General features: G+C 38.6%; 1 protein-coding gene across 2 annotated transcripts in view; it reads left to right on the forward strand.

Annotated features, from left to right (window-relative positions):
- Window positions 1–818: 818 nt before the first annotated feature.
- LOC107102500 (A-kinase anchor protein 13-like) overlaps window positions 819–18,157 on the forward strand; it is a 126,638-nt gene continuing 109,299 nt past the window's right edge. For both annotated transcript variants that reach the window (XM_015401828.1, XM_015401829.1), the window contains exon 1: window positions 819–1,162. The gene's annotated coding sequence lies outside the window, so the exon portion shown is untranslated. The remainder of the gene's footprint in view (window positions 1,163–18,157) is intronic.

Here is an 18,157-nt window from a genome sequence, read left to right on the forward strand (position 1 = left end):
TTTCTCCACCCATCCGTCCTTTTTTCCCCCTTTTTCTTCTTTGTGCTGTAATGTGTCAGCTGATGTGCTGTCCCTATCCACATATGAGTGGTTTAGGGCATGACCTTCAAAATAAAAGCTGTTTTAAAAAACTTTATTTACCTCTATGTAACTTTTTTTCTCAATAACCTACATTTCAAATAAGCAAAAATATTGAATCAAATGATAGTTATTAATAACATAGAACCACATTTCCTTATAGTGTATTAATAAACACTAAAATGTTAAACCACTAAAATGACTACATAATTATAATTATAACTATTGTTGTTTACACAACTTACTAAACAACAAAGAAGCACGAAAACCACCTTTTGTAGCAGAATCTCCTACGGTTGAGCATTTCTATATGTAGAGATACTGCTATATCACCCAAGTTATTTTTGCAAATGATGCAAAAAACAAACCATTTGCATTTCTGTTCTCCATCTATCGGCTTCCTTTACTTACTTATCCTTACAGTATTGCAGGAAAGTGGTGCTTATTGAGTGAAAGAGGAGTTTCTCCTTGATCAAAGGAAACACAGTCAACCATTTATGCACACATTAATTAAACCAAAAGGTGATTTAAAACACTGCTTTACCGACTGGACTGCATGAAAAGAGACAAAGAGGACATTTCTTTGTAATGTTAAATAGCAAATAGGATTTTATCGTCATTGTAGGTAATGTGTTGGGTTAGTTTAAGGAGGGAAATAAAGGTGTGTTTATTCAGAGATGCTTCATTGTGAAAGGACAGGATGTTGCTTCTGACTTTTTCGCAATCAGAGCGCGTGAGAAAAGTTGGAACCGGGGTGAGCCATTCCTCCTTCTGCGGCACTCACCCACCTTTGCGCCGTTATTTTTCCATAACGTTGCTCTTTTCTGCCAGTTTAGTCGCTAAAAAGTTTACTAAAGCGGACTTCCTGTGCGCAGGGAACCCAGAGCAGACTCCTCCCAGCGAGTTGTCCTGGGAAACACTAACAACTGCTGAGCTCCTGTTCGCCAACTGGGAGGAAAACTTTTCCGCCGAGCTTCTTGTGCTGCTACACCGGGACGCTTCGGTCCAGTTGGGAGCTTTGGAGGAGCCGTAATGGGAGGATTATTATGCGTTTAAAGGCTGCGCCCTTTCCACGCTGCCTGAGGTAAGAAGGCTGCAAAGTTTCCAGCTTATTTAGCCTGGCGTGTAGACTGGGAGCTGACCGGGGCCTGCTTATCTGCTCCTCGCTTTGTTTGGTTCCTACAGAACACGACTGGAAGAAGTTAAATGATTTTTACATTTTATTTCAGTATAGTATGAGAGATGGAATTCTGACAATTCTGACTTTTTTCTCATAATTCAGCCCTTTTCTCATATTTCAGCATATTTGCCTCATAATTCTTACTTTAATCTCATAATTCTGCCTTTTTTTCCCCTCATAATTCTTACTTTATCTCATAATTCTGCATTTTTTCCTCATAATTCTGCATTTTTTCCTCATAATTCTTATTTTAATCTCACAATTCTGCCTTTTTCCTCATAATTCTACCTTTTGTCCTCATAATTCTGCCAATTTCCTCATAATTCTTACTTTAATCACATAATTCTGCCCTTTTTCTCTGATAATTCTGCCTTTTCCCCCTAATACTTCTGCCTGTTTTTCCTCCTAATTCTGCCTTATTTCTTCATAATTCTGCCCATTTCCTTATAATTATGCCCATTTCCCCATAATTCTTACTTTAATCTCACAAGTCTGCCTTTTTTCTCTGATAATCCTGCCTTTTTTCTCATAATCCTGCCTTTTTTTCATAATTCTGCCTTTTTCCCCTCATAATTCTGCCTTTTTCCTCATAATTTCGCCTTTTCCCCTCATAATTCTGACTTTTCCTCATATTCTGACTTTAATCTCACAATTCTGCCTTTTTTCTCACAATTCTTACTTTAATCTCAGAAATTTAGGCTTGCAGACTTAATTCTGACAGCTAACAAACACTTTTCCACCAACCTGTTTCTCTCATCTTTGTCAGTGAAGCTGGGTGCTCCCAAATCTTTTTCTATACAGTGCCCATCTACTCAGATTAAAGTCAGAATTCTGAGATTACATTTAGAACTCTGAGATTAACTCTGAGATTAAACTCAGAATTCTGAGATTAAAGTCAGGATTCTGACCTTTTCCCCATAATAGACTGAAATAATATTTAAAAATCAGTTAACTTTTCTTATTTTTTCAGTGTCCCTAAGCCTCTTCCATAGTGTCAAAGGTGTTTAACTGTGAGAAGAAAGTTGGTGAAGGCGTGCAGCTTTAACTTGTTGCTCGGTAGCCATGACATCCCTGCTGCTCTGCTTTCAGGGACCTTCTCACGTTTCCCTCAACTCTTAAAGACGCTTTTTAAGTCTTAAATAACTCTGAACAAATAAGGTCAAACAGCACAGGGATGATATTACTGTCAACAAGTTAACATTTTAATGTTTTTTTCCTTATTTCAAGGTGAATAAATGACGTTTAACTTTATGACATGAGTGTGGGATCATCACTCCACCCAGTTGAGTTTATTATTATTTATAGATTGAGTTATAATTATGATGAATAAAGGAAATGCAAAGCTTCTACAGTTTACTTAGGGATAACTGCAATAACTAATAAATGAAAGCTAACATAATCTGAATATGGATGGGAAAAGTATTCACACCTTTGGGGTAGTTTTTTTAGGTCAGTCACAAACCTCTGCATATTCCAATAGGATTTTATGTAATGGACTGTATGGTACTACAAGAAAGCAGCAAAAAACATTAGAAAACTAAAGCATTTATTTTCTTTTTTAATGAACTATCTTGTTCACTGTTATTTTGCAAACTGAATTCAAGTGGATTAGAAATAATCTGGGCTCAGTTTAATCTGTTAAAATCTAAGCCATTTACTTGTAGCGTCGGCTATTTGTGTGATGTTTTCTTTGCCCTTTTGGAAGTTAGTGTAAAATTTATTGTATCCATCTTCCTGTCATCCCATATCCATAATATCCCCCGCAGCATAATTCTGCCACTACTGTGTTATATGGTAAGATTTATTCATTTATGAACTTTATGAGCAGAGTGCTGCCCTTATCTGACTAGAGCGCCATCCTTCATCTGTGAAGGATAAAATTTCTTCTTTCAGTTTTCCATAAAGATCAGGTTTGTTGGGTGCATGATGAGCTGATGTTCTGTTACCAATCAAATGCAAAATAGGTTTTCCTTTTTTTCCTGGTAGGTTTGTTTCATACTCCAGAAAAGTATTGAAGGCTGCACAGTTTTAAGGTTTTTTAACATTAAGCTTCTCCACTGCTTTATCTCACATTGCTCTTTCACTAATGTAAAGTTTCATATAGGAGCAAATTAGGTGACTTCTAAAAGCAAACGTTGGCTCTAGGTTTGATTTAGTGGTGCTTGAGGAAAGGGGGCTAAATTATAAGTTCAAGGCAGACTTTTATCCCCTAATTTGTCAGAGAATGGCCTCTGTTCTTTCAGCTTCATGCTTATGCTGCTCCTATTGTCATCCTTTTGTACATATTACTGTTTTAAAGGAAGTTACTCTACAAGCGGGGGTTTCACTTCTTTCCAGCTCATGCTGATGAGCTGTCCTGTAAAGGAACACTGAGGCCCTCCTGAGTCATTTACAGCCTCCTGACCTCATCTACTTGCACATGTTCAAAGGGAGCAGGGACATTAACATGGCCGCCCCTCTGCCTCCCCTTGATTTTGCCCTAAAGTTTGCAACACAAACCTTATCTTCCTCACATAAGGGAGACTTACCTGGACTTCGTCCCACTCTGCCCAAGCCAAAGTGCACCTTGTGAGGCCCATCTGCTGGCTTTTCAAAATGAGACTTAACGTTTCTTTAAGCATGTTCCTTTCAGCGACTTGTTTCATATCTGGTCTCATGTGTTTGACATCTGAATTCCTCTGCTGATTGTGAGGCTAATTGCTCTCACTAAGCTGAAATTTGATTTTAAAATTCTTTTGATACCTGCAGCGACGCTCACACTGATAACACTGGGATATGTATGTCATGAATAGTTCTTCTATTTAAAAGGGGCACTGGACTGTAAAGCATAGTCTGTATTCATCTTTATATATGGGGTTTTCTCTATATATGGCCTGACTCGGTTACTGTTTAAAGAATGAAATAGACCTGTTATGACTTCTTATTGTCTCAGAACCTGCGTGGGCCACTTCAGTGGGATGATTCCTCCTCTTCTGATAGCTATATGGTAACTTATCTGTGTCAGAGGGTAATCTGTTTGAGGAAACGGTGTGGTTTCCAGTTGGCTGCAGAGAAAGGACAGACATGGTGGATATGTGATCTTGGTCCTTTAGCAGCAAAGCTGACAGGTATCAGAGACCCAGCCTACCTGATCACATCAAAAAATGAATGACAACAATTTTTTAACACCCCCCTCAGCTAATGGAATACAATTACAGTGCCTCACAAACTGCAACCGTCAAATTCATCTCTGTGCACGACCACACCCCCTGCGCAGAGGTTCTGCAGCTGTTGTCGTTCACCAAAAAAAAATCCTGACTACGCGTTGGACGGTCGCAAACCCACGCAGACCTTGAGCAGAAATGCACAGACAAAAGGCAGCTGTGATTGGTCCTTGATATGCCTTTCCGGCTGTCTGTGCGGTCGTTCTTCCTCGATTCGGTGCCGGGGCGCACCATTTTTAAAAAACGAGATTTTTGAAAACAACAACAATGGACAACTACGATGAACGGTAAATCAGGGAAGTCCGTAAGTACAATCCGTCGAAGTTCTCACGAGTCCTCGAATAGGCTCCCACTTGTGCTTTGGCAGGAAACTGCTGTGTGTCCCTAGAAATTCAAGACCGATGGTGCAGAAGCACACCAGCAAAACTGGTTCGCGACCAGACCCAAATGACATTTGATGTGTGCGGCTGCCGGAGTCTAATCTGCCCTTTAGTTTAAAATGGGTTCCATCTGATTAATTGATAATGTCCACTTTGACGGAAGTTCTTTCAGTGTTGTGCTGTTACCAACGTCCACTTGAGGGCATCACTGTAAATCTTTATCTGGACTTTTGCTAGTGTTTGCAAGAGAAGTAATGCAAGAGCAGAAACGTGGACCAATCTCAATCCGGCCACTGAACAATAATCCCTAAGCACTAACCTTTGGTTTGCACATTCCCGCAGGGAGCCTGCTACGTTAAGAGCTGTTCCAAACCATATAGTGGGTAGGGCGATCGGACTGTTCAGCCCTTAAGGAGTGAGTCTGCATCAGTGAGCCTCGCTGGAATTTGTCAGCATGTGAAACGGCGATCTAATGGCGGAGGAAACGCGTGCAGTCAAATAAAAGTTCCACTGGTTTGCTGCATATTCATCACACTGACAGAAAATTCCAAGTTAGGAAAATAAAAAAAGGCATCATTGGAGAAATGAACTGCATTTAACCCACCTAGCTGTGGGCTGCCGCTGTGCAGTGCATTGGAAGCAACCAAGGGTTAAGGGTCTTTGTCTAGAGACCCATGGCAGTCTGTGGGAGTGGGTTTCGAACTCACAACCTCAGGATTCCAAGCCCTATGCCCTAACCACTAGGCTGCCACTGATCATTGATCCCTGAAGGGAAGGTCCTCTTTAAAAAAGTTTGATTTGACCGTATATTTATTTTAAAGATGGGGCAAAGGTAGAAAATTTAAAAAGAAATATTTAATCCTTTTTTTCAAGTAATTAAATAAATTGCTCATTATCTAATATGTATTTATTGCACCTTATAGTGTTATCAAAAATATCACCAATAATATTTATATATTGCACCTTTACTAAAATCAAGTTTCATTTTTACTGTTATAAAATAATATCCCAAACTTTGTTGCTCTCGTGGAGCATGTTTAATTGCATCATACAAAATAATTTTACAGTATATCACAACTAAAAGCCTTTGAAGATGTGACTTTGATCTATGTTGCTTTGAGCTTTGATCCACCAAGAAGCCAATGGTAACACTGGAGGAGCTGCAGAGATCCACAGCTTATACTGGAGAACATGATGAGAGGACATCTGCTTTGTTAAACTGGCAGTTATGAACAAATAGCAAGAAGGTCATAGTTTAATAGAAGCTAAAGTTATGTTTGGGTTTACTATAAAACATGGAAAGAACACAGTGAACTTCTGAAAGAAAGCAAAAACCAACCCTCACGTAACACTGAATAGACTATCATCAACACATGGTGGCGGGAGTATCAGCCTGTGGGGGTGTGTTCATTCAACAGGACTGGATAAGCTTCCCAGAGTTGATAGCAAGATCCAAAAGACTATGAAATGCTGAAAGAAAAGCATCTGGAGTCCAGATCTAAATCTAATCTGTAGAAAAACCTGAAAACTGTCATTGAAAATATCATCTGGAATGAATCCATCTAATCTGAGTGATCATGAGCCATATTGCATAAGCTAAATGTACAAAATGTCAGTCTAGATGTGCATCGCTGGTTGATGCAAACCCCTACAGGCTTGCTACTGGAACTTATAAAATATGTTTTTGGAAAGTATCGACTAAATCATTTTCCTTCTATTTAAACACTAGCTTATGTATCACATCAAATAGTGCTAGAATCTGCTGCAGGTTTGTTGTTGCAGTTGCTGTATGTAGGGGGATTCAAGTGTTAATGATAAAAAAGAAAATGTTTTTTTTTTAACAAATCTTCCTCCGATTTAATGCATTACTGTAGCAAAGTAAGCTGTTTAAACAGTTTTACACCCCTCATCTAAAAATAAGGCATCACTGCCTGCTGTAAGTTTAGCTGATGTCTTCAAACATTACCAATGTGTCAGAGAGTGCGTTTAACATGGTGATTTAACTCTGGCTTTCTGATACTGTGGTGTCCTCGCTGCATCCCAGCAGTGAAACTTGTTTCCATTTAACCAAAGCATATTAGCTTGATCTTTATGTCCCTCCCTGCAACATTTAGGCTCGCCCATGAGGCCGCCCCAGAGAGAAATATGTATTTATCTCCAGTACTAGACACAAATGAAAGAGGAGATGGCCTCCCATTTTAAGGACTGTAAATTTCCATGAGGATTCTGCTGGCTCCAAGCTGAACCAAGCCAATTTCTCATCTTCACAAACCCCCTAATTTAATGGTGATGGAGGATACGCACTGTGTCGGCCTTATAATTACACTGTATTTACTATAGAATGGGAGCTTCCAGGTACTCGTTCATCAGCAAGCTCTGTCTCAAGGTTTTTTTTTTTTGGTTTGCATGGGAGGCTGTCAGCTCAATTCCCTGCTGATGCTCAGAATAAAGCCGTGACTTAGTTTTTGTTAAGAGTGGAATTGCTGGAATCCTCTTGGCCCGTCAGACAGCCGACCTTATTGTTCCAAAACAGCGACCATCACCACAGCTTGAGTAGTGTTTCAATTCTTCTGGAAAATCTCTTGTTGACTTTGTTGCTTTTCATTTGCTTGTGGCGTTGCAAAGTCGTTCCAGGCTTTCCGCTAAGATTGGCATATTTGCTCCCTTGACGTATTTGTAACTCGCTGACATTGACATATGCATGGAAATTAAGCAACTGATGGTTTATGGCGTCGAAGTAGACTGAGGCTTTAAGAAGTTGCGCCTTCTAAATTCAAAGTTTTCCATTGTAGCATCACTATGGTTTAAAGTCCATTTAAGGAGATACTGAAGAAATTCTGGGCCTGACCAGAGTTTTCTCTGACTGCATGGAGTGTAGAATAATGGTGCAAATGCTCTTCACTTTTTCGTTGGTCACCGTTAAGATAATTTAGACCAATGGAAATGTTTCTGCCTTAAAAAAAACCTACACAGATAAGAATGGTGTTGAGTTATCGGTCTGCAGTCATCACTCTATGAAGATACGGCTAATGAGAATTACATTATGCAAGCTACAAGCTGCATGTTTGTTAGATGAAGCAGCTGGATTCAGGTTAACGCAGTAACTGGGTCAGAAAGTTTTTTTTCCCTTAGAAAAGATTCAACAGGTTGAAAACCAGATTTTATTTTTTTTATAAATACAATTAAAAACAGGATTGTTTTAAAGTCGTAGGAATGTCAAATCATTCTGGCTTAAACATGTATATAAATGTACTCTTTATCAGACATTATTGTCCCAAAAGTTAAAAACATTTCTGTTTTAAAAAAATAGCCTGTGTTTTTTTTTTTTCCTTTTCATTATCTTATGCAGGCCAGTTAGTTATACGTCAGCCTGAACGCCTAAATTCAGCCAATCATTTGTCAACGGTCATCTGTCAATCAAATTGTTTTGGTCATAGAATCTTGATTCATATGTTGCAGCTAATATATGCAACGGCTGAAATAAGAAATGGGAATAATTTCCTTTCCCATTGAGTTCCGTCCCAGTGTTCACGGTGATTGACGTCTGTGTCTTCAGCAGGCGTACAGCTAACAGAACTGCCAGCGTTGAGAGGCAAGGGCTCAAACATGTACGGCTGTAAGCCTTCTACGCCAAACCAAGCTTCTGCCGCCCTGGCGTCCTCTTCCACAACATCTTCATCCCCGCTTTCCTCCTCTAAATAAAAAATGGATGACGGAGGAGACTCATCCACGACCTCCGACACTAAACTCTCCTCCTCTTGCATGTTTCTGCTGTCCATAGCGTTCCTTGAAGTGTCGTTTCTAAGTCACCAATTTAGTGCTACTTGGTCCCAATGGAATTTCCCATTGGGAAGCTACTAGCACTAAGTTGCTAACTGGTTAGCAAAGATGCTTCAGAAAAACCGACCACAACCAAACGTGCTTGCGAACCTTCCGCCACAACAATCCCGCCCTCTTGATAAATGACCAATAACATTCACTCGTGTAAAGTCGTGCACCACTCGGGAGAATTTGGAAAAGCAATGGTTGGAACAGCTGCTTCCATACGACTTTAAGTTTGTCAAGAAAGTGCTCTTTCCCGTTCATTGGGGGCGAAGTCAAACATGGGCCTGGTGAGCTGAATGAATGAGTTGCTGTTGACTTTTGAGGTCATGACCCCGAACAGATAATGTCGTCAACGACATCCAGGATACAGTAGTTGGCTTTAGTTTTTCCTTTACAGAAGGTAAACCAAACATCACTTCCTACCAGCATCCTCTCAACTTTGCACAGACCCATGGAGGACTGTTCATGGCTGACATAATGCTTTTCTCCAATGTGGTGCACAAAGTGGACCTGCGAAGGATAGTGAGGGAAACTTCAAAGGTTGCTGGTCTACCCCTCTGTCCATGATCTTTTTCAGCGATGTTGCAGAGACAGAATCTAAAACATTATCAGGGACTCCTCGCACATAGAGCTGTCTTATACCCATACCTCTATCGTTGTTGAATCGTTGTAATGAGAAGGGAGTGGTTGAACGCAGAGACATTGTATTTAAGCTGCCATGCAGACAAATGTTGTACTTTCTCTCCACACTGGATGTACAATTTAGTGGCTGAGGTATTAATGCTTACATAGAGTTGTCAGGACACTGTGATTAAACGAGAAAAAAGGCGGTAGTTCTTCAGCAATACCTTTGCAATGACCTTTCTCTGATATCCCATAACATTACTCACGTTTTCCCCTTTCTAATCAAAGCTGTTTAAATGCTCAACACCTGTTGAGAAAATAAACTTAGCAAATGATATCGACTTCATGTTTGAAAATAGGCTGACAGGAAATGGGGTTAAGAGAGAGGAGGGAAGACATGCAGCAAAGGTCAAGGGGTCGCGACCTGAACCACTGACAGCCGTGTAGAGGACGCTGGTCGTAGGTCGCACTTTTTGCCACCGCCTGCCCTAGAAACTGTGCGTTAGGTTTTTATATTTCTCATTCCCACGCTGATTGTAGAAGAATGTTGTTTTGTTTTAGACTCCAGGAGTTTAAGGCTAAACAACATGTCGTGGCTGTACTGACATCATGATAGCAATGTGATTATATTGATATCAAGGCTCTAAGTGTCCTGAGCTCACACAGTGCATGTGTCTGCTGAGGCTGTGATGGAGTCTACACTGATATTAGGGCTCAACATGCTGAAAGGTCACACTCTGATGAGGAGGAGATGATTGAGAAATATTTGCATTTATCTCAACGAATATGCTTAAAGCAATATTTACCAGGAATATCCACCATTGTAGGATTTTTTAATATCTCGCAGCTCCGATCTGTAATACTGGAAGCCCTAACCCCTGTGGTTTTCTCTGGTTAACTTTTACAAATGTTATTTAATGTATTTCAAAATCCTTAATATTATGGATGTAGCCACAGGCATTATAAATTCAAACTTCAAACCAAAGAAGGTAGATTTTATCTTTGTGCTTCAAGCTCTCGTGTTTTTGGCTTAAAGTGATAGGAAAGTCCTATTTAAATGTGGTACTCTTTATCAGACCATATTGTCATCAAATTTAGAAACTTTCTATTAACAAAAGAATCCTGTCTTAAAATCTGTGTTTTTTTTTGTTATCTTATGCAGCCCAGTTAGTTATACGTCAGCCTGAACACCTAAATTTGGCCAATCATATATCAACGGTCATCTGTCAATCAAATTTTTTCGGTCGTAGCATCTTAATTCATATGTCGCAGCTAATATACGCAATGGTTGGAATAAGAATCAAAAAAACCGGCCACAACCAAACTTGCTTGCAAACCTTCCGCCACAACAATCCCGCCCCGTTGATAACCGACCAATCACATTCACTTTATTCACTCAAGTAAAGTCATGCACCACTCGGGAGAATTCGGAAATTCAACGGTTGCAACAGCCGCTTCCCTGCGACTTTAAACTGTTCTCACCTATGACTTTTGTGAAGTTATTGAATCTCTTTTATTTGGAAAGCAAGCCGATTCGTTAATACTTTTATTTGCAGTGAGGCGATTAATTGAAGCTGCCTTTCCTTTTTTCCTGCACAAGCAGACGTAGAAACTTTCCCAGCACTGTTTTTTTTGTTTGTTATCTAGTTGATTTCTATCTCCTCATTTCAAAGTTATATGTGCAGGGTTTAATCAGAAAATGACTTCCTTGTAAGTTAACCTACTAATCTGCAACCATTATAAGCTCTACAGTTGTTCTTTTATCAGTTGATGTGTTGGTAAATAACACAAACAAGATAACATGGCAAAGGAAGAAGCTTTTTAACTTTATCAGGATGCCGTAATGTGAGCACAGCCAGTTAAAATAAGCATACGGATGTGGAATAAGTTAGCTGAGTTTATATTTCATAGCTGCAAAAAAAAAAGGGACACGCAGACCTTCCAGCTAAACAACATAGCTTGTTTGGATTATTTGAGAGATATATTTAGAATATTCTCGCTGCCGAACTTGTCATCAAATAGATGCTATCTCGCTCTGGCATGTCAGTCTCACTTGGGTGGGAAAAAACCCCAAAACAAAACAACAGTGGTAATTTATCTTTCAGTGCATGAAAGGTGGTATTTTTACTGCTGCCATGTGATTAGTTTATCTAGAAACCTGTTACTAGTAATTGAAGTAATAAAACACTTGTAATTAGTGACATGGTAACACAGAAGTTGATGGACATGGCAGCTGTTAATCAGCATCTGTGGTTTTAGTGGATGTAGCCCTCATTGGGTTTACTGCTGATCTACTGCTGAACAAAAGCAATAGAGAATATTTTAAGGGGGTACATGACACAGTTGAATAAGAAAACATAATAATCTTTCTCACCTCTTTGCTTTTAAAGAAATAAATGCACATTGATTTCTGTTACACGGCAGCATAACATTTAAACCACTTAGAATATTTCTTTTTTCCTGAGAAATGAGCCTTTTTGTTCATTTCTGCTTCCTCGCTCTCCCTGAGGTCTACAGCTCAACTCGTAGCTGTGAGCTCGGTTTTAAATTTGCATTTCACTGCAAACTTTGGAGCATTAGGGAAAAAAGGTTCCTGATTGAAGGAGTAGTGTTTATGCAAATAAAAGCCTATGTCCCACATTCTTAGGTTGAATGTTTTTATGCTCAATAACATTGTGATTCATGTTGGCAGAAAAAATGGAACTGTTCAGCTTTTATGTATTAGTGATGAAGATTTCTTTACATTTTAAATGTAGTTTTACTTCCCCTAACGTTTTGCTGATATAACCAAGGGAAAATCTATGGGGTGAATTTTATTTCAGTATTGTTGCAAGAAGAGAACATGTTTTGTAAAGGGGAAAAAAATGAAACTTTCAAAAATGTTTTATTCCACATTAGTAACTATGCTGCTTTCTTAATGTTATTTTTTTTATTAATATGTATTTTTTATTTATTTATTTTTTTACGGATCACATTCTCTTCACTTCAAGCTTCATTGAAACGCTTGACGTTTATCAGCACATTGGCCACTAAAAAAATGATTGCTTACATCCATGCAAATGCGTCTCCTCCCTCACTGCGGAAAAAAGCCAAGAAGCGAAGAGGATGTGATCTGTAAAACGCAATTTAAAAGAATGCAATTCATTAAACTTAACCCTTAAAAGTAAAACATCTGTTTAAAAAAATTATGAAGTAAAATTTGAAGATATAAATTTTGTATAAGATATAAAAAGAAAAAAAAAAAGAATTTTGAGACGAAAAAAAAACACGATAAAACAAAATCTGCGTCAGAGAGAGTTACCCGCACAACCTTTCTTTAACTAACGCTTTTAAAGTTTCATTTCTGGATTTTATTTCCCCAAAATTTTCCATTTTGAAAATTTGTTCTTTGCTTGCAACAATAATGGAACAACATTCCCTACATAAAACCTGACGTTTATTTCTTTGCATTAACTTGAAAATAAAACAAAACTTCACTGTTATAATCCCCTGCCGAACATAAGGAGCTACAATGGACGTGCTGTGAAGGAGCAGAAGAGGCCCACCTCTAAGCAGAAGCCTGACCTGTGTCTCACAAGCTCCTCCCCTCTGACATCATGGCTTTGATGAGCCTCCTGTCTGTGTTAGCACAAAGCCATATTTAGCTCAGTGTAATCATTGTGGCAAGAGCTTGCATGCCTGCCCAGGAACCTGCTGAGTACAAACACACCTGTTCTCAGATGGGCTTAAAATGAGTTTCATGTGCACCTGAAGGAGCCTGCTCGCAGCCGTCCTCACCACGCAGGCTGTCGGTAAGGTCTCTGCTGATGCCTTTAATCATGGCTTCGTTAGCTGGGACAAACAAAGAGTGCTTTAAACCGTGCCTGCCTTTATAAGGCTCGTCAAGGAAGTAGTAGATTGCCTTGTTTTTGTTTTGATGCTCATCGTTAAGGTGAGGTTATGACTGTCGCCTAGCAACGCCCGTCTCTGTCATCATGCATCATCATTCTTTACGTTTGGCCTCTCATAGGAAGTAAGGGTTTTTATCTGTTGGTATGTTTAAGACGTGCTGGGAATTATGAGACGGATCAGGTGGGAAATCCAGCTCCCAAAACAAACTGCTTTACCTTTTAGTTTCAGATTACACTAATCTCTTGTTGTGTTTCAGCCTTTTCGGCAGAATAAAAGAACGTCTTGACAGCTATCTATCACCTGGCTGTCAGGGATTGTTGTTGAATTGACCTTAAAGAGGTCAAGAGTTTATCTTGGGGCAAACGTGCATATTTGTAGGCAATTTAGAGTTTGCGATTGACAAAGCATGGCTCTTCTCTACTTCTAGAGGTGTTTTTTTTTAGTGCATCATTGTGGGATCTCTTTCATTTTCATTATCATGATCACCAACCTGTACAGCAGGTATCTCAGAATGCACATTGATTACCTTTGTGAAGAAAGTAAAAAAAAAAAGAATCTGATCTGATAATCTGTGAAGCTGCTGTTGGTATTCTCTTGTCTAAAACTCAATACTTTTATATTGAACTTGTGCAATTTCCTTTTAATAAAACTACATTTTATCTTACTTGCAGTCTCCTTTGCACACATTAGCTTTTTTCCCCCAATGTCTGTATTATATAACCCACTATGGGTTGGCGGTGATTGACCTTTTAGGATGTTGAGAACAATGTCAGAGGCTATACTTTAAAACCTTCAAGAGTTTTTTGTTATTTTCACATACAAGCTGATCTAGGGTGGTGTTTTAAGCAGCTCTAAGTGAGTCCTTTATAATTTGTTGGGTAAGAGAAGGAGGTGATTGCATAAAATCTGGGGCAGTGAGTTGTCAAGGCCCAGGCCCCGATTACAGGCTGGCCCCTAGTGTGCTTAACAAAAAGATAATGCTATCTAGGCCCACAGGTATTTGGTTTCAGTGGAGAGGGTAATAACTGTCACCAAACACTGAAGAGACCTTTCATCCCCTGGTCTTGTGTTGTCATCCAGCATTTGTGTGCAGTCTCCACACAGAGCCAGCTTTTGTGTGCTGGGCTGGGGTCGTTTCGCCGCCGTGGCCTCGTATCTGTCCACGGAGACAATAGGCAGGTCTGATTAAATCAAACATCCGTGACTATCTAAATGGTAGTGAACACGGTGCGGCCACGTTACTGCTGCGGTCTTGTTCTGGAGGTGACGTAGTTCGGACTAATTTAGCTGTGCTCTGGAGGAGCAGGACTGATAGGAAAGCACAAAAACACTCGCTGTTCAGTCTCACTCAGAAATCATGCAGGTCTTTACCATAAGCAAAGGCAGAGTGGAAGGGGTTAAAAAAAGGTTCAGTTTAGGGTGTACAAATTCGACCTACTCTACATTATGGACTAGACCTTTACCATCTTTAGAACAACTTTCCCCAAATCAACCTTTTTTTTACTAAACTGTATACATGGATTAGGGCTGGGAGATAAGACGATGCATATCGTACAGAGTTAGAAAAGTGTCTATCGTGCCAATTCTATTCTGTCGTTTCTAGCACCTTTTCATTTCATATTCAAACAAATATTTCCTGAGGAGTACTATCAGGAACGTATTAATATAGTCACGTAGCTTAAACAAAGCTTATAAAAGTTATAAACAAGAGTTCTTTATTTTGTATCCACAAAGATGCGCTGTCTTGTGGTTTTACATCTTGATGGTGTTGTACGGCTTGTGATCACACGGCAGTTTGCGACAAGTTTTACGTCACTTAACTCATGAGAGCTGAGAGATGGAGACACAGGAGGCTGAAGTCTTACACATGTGGTTGCAACAAACAGTGACTGCTACGCAGGCAGCCCAAGGTGAAGCACTTTTACCAAAAAGAGGGGGTGCGTCCGTGATTTGGTCACAATTTGGATTTAAGCAGTCCAAGCAAGCAAGTAGCAGACAACGGTCATTTGCAAACTGTTACAAGACTGTTCCCTCCCCCAATGGCAAAACACAACAAACCTCTTCCATCACCAAAAGAAGAACCACGAAAGAGAATGCACAAGGATCCAAAAGTGTGAGGTAACGCAAGTTGTGAAACAGCAGGAAGAGGTTGCAAAAATAAAAGCCATAGCCAGCCGAGCATGATTCACCCTGTATGACAAAACTCGCCACAAATTAATTTGTTAAATTATATGTAAATCTCACTTCAAAATAAAGTTGAAAAAAGTAAGCATTAACATTGATTTGTTTTAGAGATTAGTTGAAAATGTACTTAATTCAAGCATATTGTGATATATATTAGGGCTCGTTATTTATTGTCGGGAGAGTACAAATTTCATTGCATTTGCCCGCCGGGCAAGTGCAATGAAATCACTCCCTTAAAATTACTTTAAAATCACCGACATTCGCTGAAAACGACCCACAGCATTGCGGCGCCATTTTTGTTGTTTTGTACACATTCTCGCGTGATTTGAAAAAGCTGCGTGATTTTCTGCTATATGGCGTGATTTTTCTCTCCTTGGTGAGAGAATTCTGCAGAGCAGCAGCTGGATGATGAATTTAATTTATAATATAATACACACTAGATTAAAAATGATCAGTCAGGGATTAGGAAAATAATAATAATTGTATGCGCACAGTGTAAATATTTCTATCATATGGCAGTCTTCTGTACATTGGTCATACATTAAATGTTCATTAAATTTTTTTCTCTTAGACATTGGAGTGGTGCATTTAAATGTTATAGAGCTAAACATGTTAAATTGGTGAGTAGTAGTAGTGTAAGTTTTTAACCTGTCAAGTTTTTTTTAGATTTTTAACATTACAATTTATATTTTTCCAAGCACACAACAGTTTAAAGCAAAATTTAGTTTGAAAAGAATGTGCAGGAAGGATTGAAAAGCATGTTAACACGGTAATATAGGCTTGAGTTCATTATCTGACGCATGCATATACACACCAGGAACCTGTAAACTTACTGAATTACAAAAAAACATTTAAAAAAACAAACGTGTTTCATTGATATATATATATATACAAAAATGAATATTAGGAAATATATTTATCAAACATTATATTGGGCAAGTAAAAATTGTTTCTGGGCAAATGAAATGTGAAAGCCACTTAACTGAAGGGCTCAGAAAGGTGTGATGTCACCTAGAAAAACTTTAAAAAGAAAAAGTTGCTTTGCCACTGTGGGGTATAAAAGCATCCCCGTCTCTCTGTACCAAGTAAAATTTAGGAAAGTAAGCATTGTAAACTTTCTAGTGATTTTCTTTTTCATTCAGATTGGTGATTAATTAGCGAGCATTAAGTTAGTTCATTTAGCATTAATTTACCTACCAGACCCCGCCCAGGTCTCTGCACCTCCTTCTTAAGGCTCATTTTTCAAATATTAGGTGTGGGCGGAGTAAGGTTATGGTAGGAAGGTAAAAAGGCCTTGGCTTTTGTTTAGAAAAACACATTCTGCGCCTACTTCTCTATTTGGGTCCAATATTGACCTTTGGGACAATTAACAGAGTCACAGAGAATGTGGACTGTTAAACAGTGCAGGGATTGCTTCCATACAGTCTATCAGTGCTGTACTATTCTCTGCATGGATCAAAAATATTGGTAAAGACTGTTCAGAAGGCAGTATTATTTAGTTCTGGTGTCTGTTTACAATTAATACACAAACTGCCTGCAGAGACTGCTGGAAGTGATGCCGTTGCAATCCTGTTCCCTAATATATTGCGGCTCCTTGTTTCAATTCCGGTTCCTGTCGAAACACTACTTTCAACACGAAGGGTCAAGAAAGTTTAAGTTTTAAATAAGAGTTCCATTTAAACTAAATATTCCGAACTGCTGACTGAATTTCAATTCTCTTAACTATATATTTCCTATAAGCTAAACTACAAATAATCAATAAGTATATAATACCAAACCTGTGAACGCTACCTCCTATGAATTCTTCGGCGTTGGTATTAGGAGGCTTATTTTCTGCTCGGTGATCTGGGTATTTAAACCAGGAATCGAACATTTTAAATTTGAAAGATTCCCATATGTTGATTTAAAGTTGATTCTCGGGGGCCCAACTCTAGCACTAGTCTTAGGGTGTGTTCACACAAGCCCTGTTTTATCTACTCTAAATGGACCATAGTTTTTTGGGCCAGAATGTTTGGTCCATTTAGGGAGGTATGATTGTTCAATCGAACTCTGATGCTCCAAAAACTGTAATTATACTGTAATTGCATAATGATAAAAATGTATTATTATTATTATTATTATCTTTAAGTCATAGGAAGGTCATATTTAAATTTCAAATAATTCTGGCTTAAACATGTATATAAATGTACTGTTTATTAGATCATATTGTCCCAAAAGTTAGAAAATTTCAAGTAAAAAAAAAAATCCTGTCTAAAAATCTGTTTTTTTTTTGTTTTTTTTTATTCATTATTTTATGCAGGCCAGTTAGTTATACGTCAGCCTGTACACCTAAATTGGCCAATAATATATCAACGGTAATCTGTCAATCAGTTTAGCCAAACTAATTCAAAATCAGCAGGGTCAGAATAAAGAAAATGATCAACCAGTAGGCCCGGAGATGTTTTTAATAATAATCTGTTACTTTAAACAGAATTTAACACTGAAATAAAATGAGGTGTTAATGCATTAATGTTATACATTGAAATTTTTAAACAAAAATATATATAACAAAAACAAATAGAAAAATTTTCCATTTTAAAATCTGAAGTGTTTTTGGAAGTAGAAAACAACAATCATTCAGTTTGTTATATAGACAATTTCTGGATTCACATATTTTATAAAACACCTGAACTGACTGTTATTTTTTTTTTCTTCTTTCTGTCTTAATGTTCGCAGTGGGCTTTATGCTGCCCTGCAAGGCTTTAAACCTGGGTTTGAATGGAGACTAAGCCATTCTAAAGCACATATCAAGG

This window comes from Cyprinodon variegatus, unplaced genomic scaffold (assembly GCF_000732505.1).
Source record: "Cyprinodon variegatus isolate N-32 unplaced genomic scaffold, C_variegatus-1.0 Scaffold1264, whole genome shotgun sequence".
NCBI classification, from domain to species: Eukaryota; Metazoa; Chordata; class Actinopteri; order Cyprinodontiformes; family Cyprinodontidae; genus Cyprinodon; species Cyprinodon variegatus.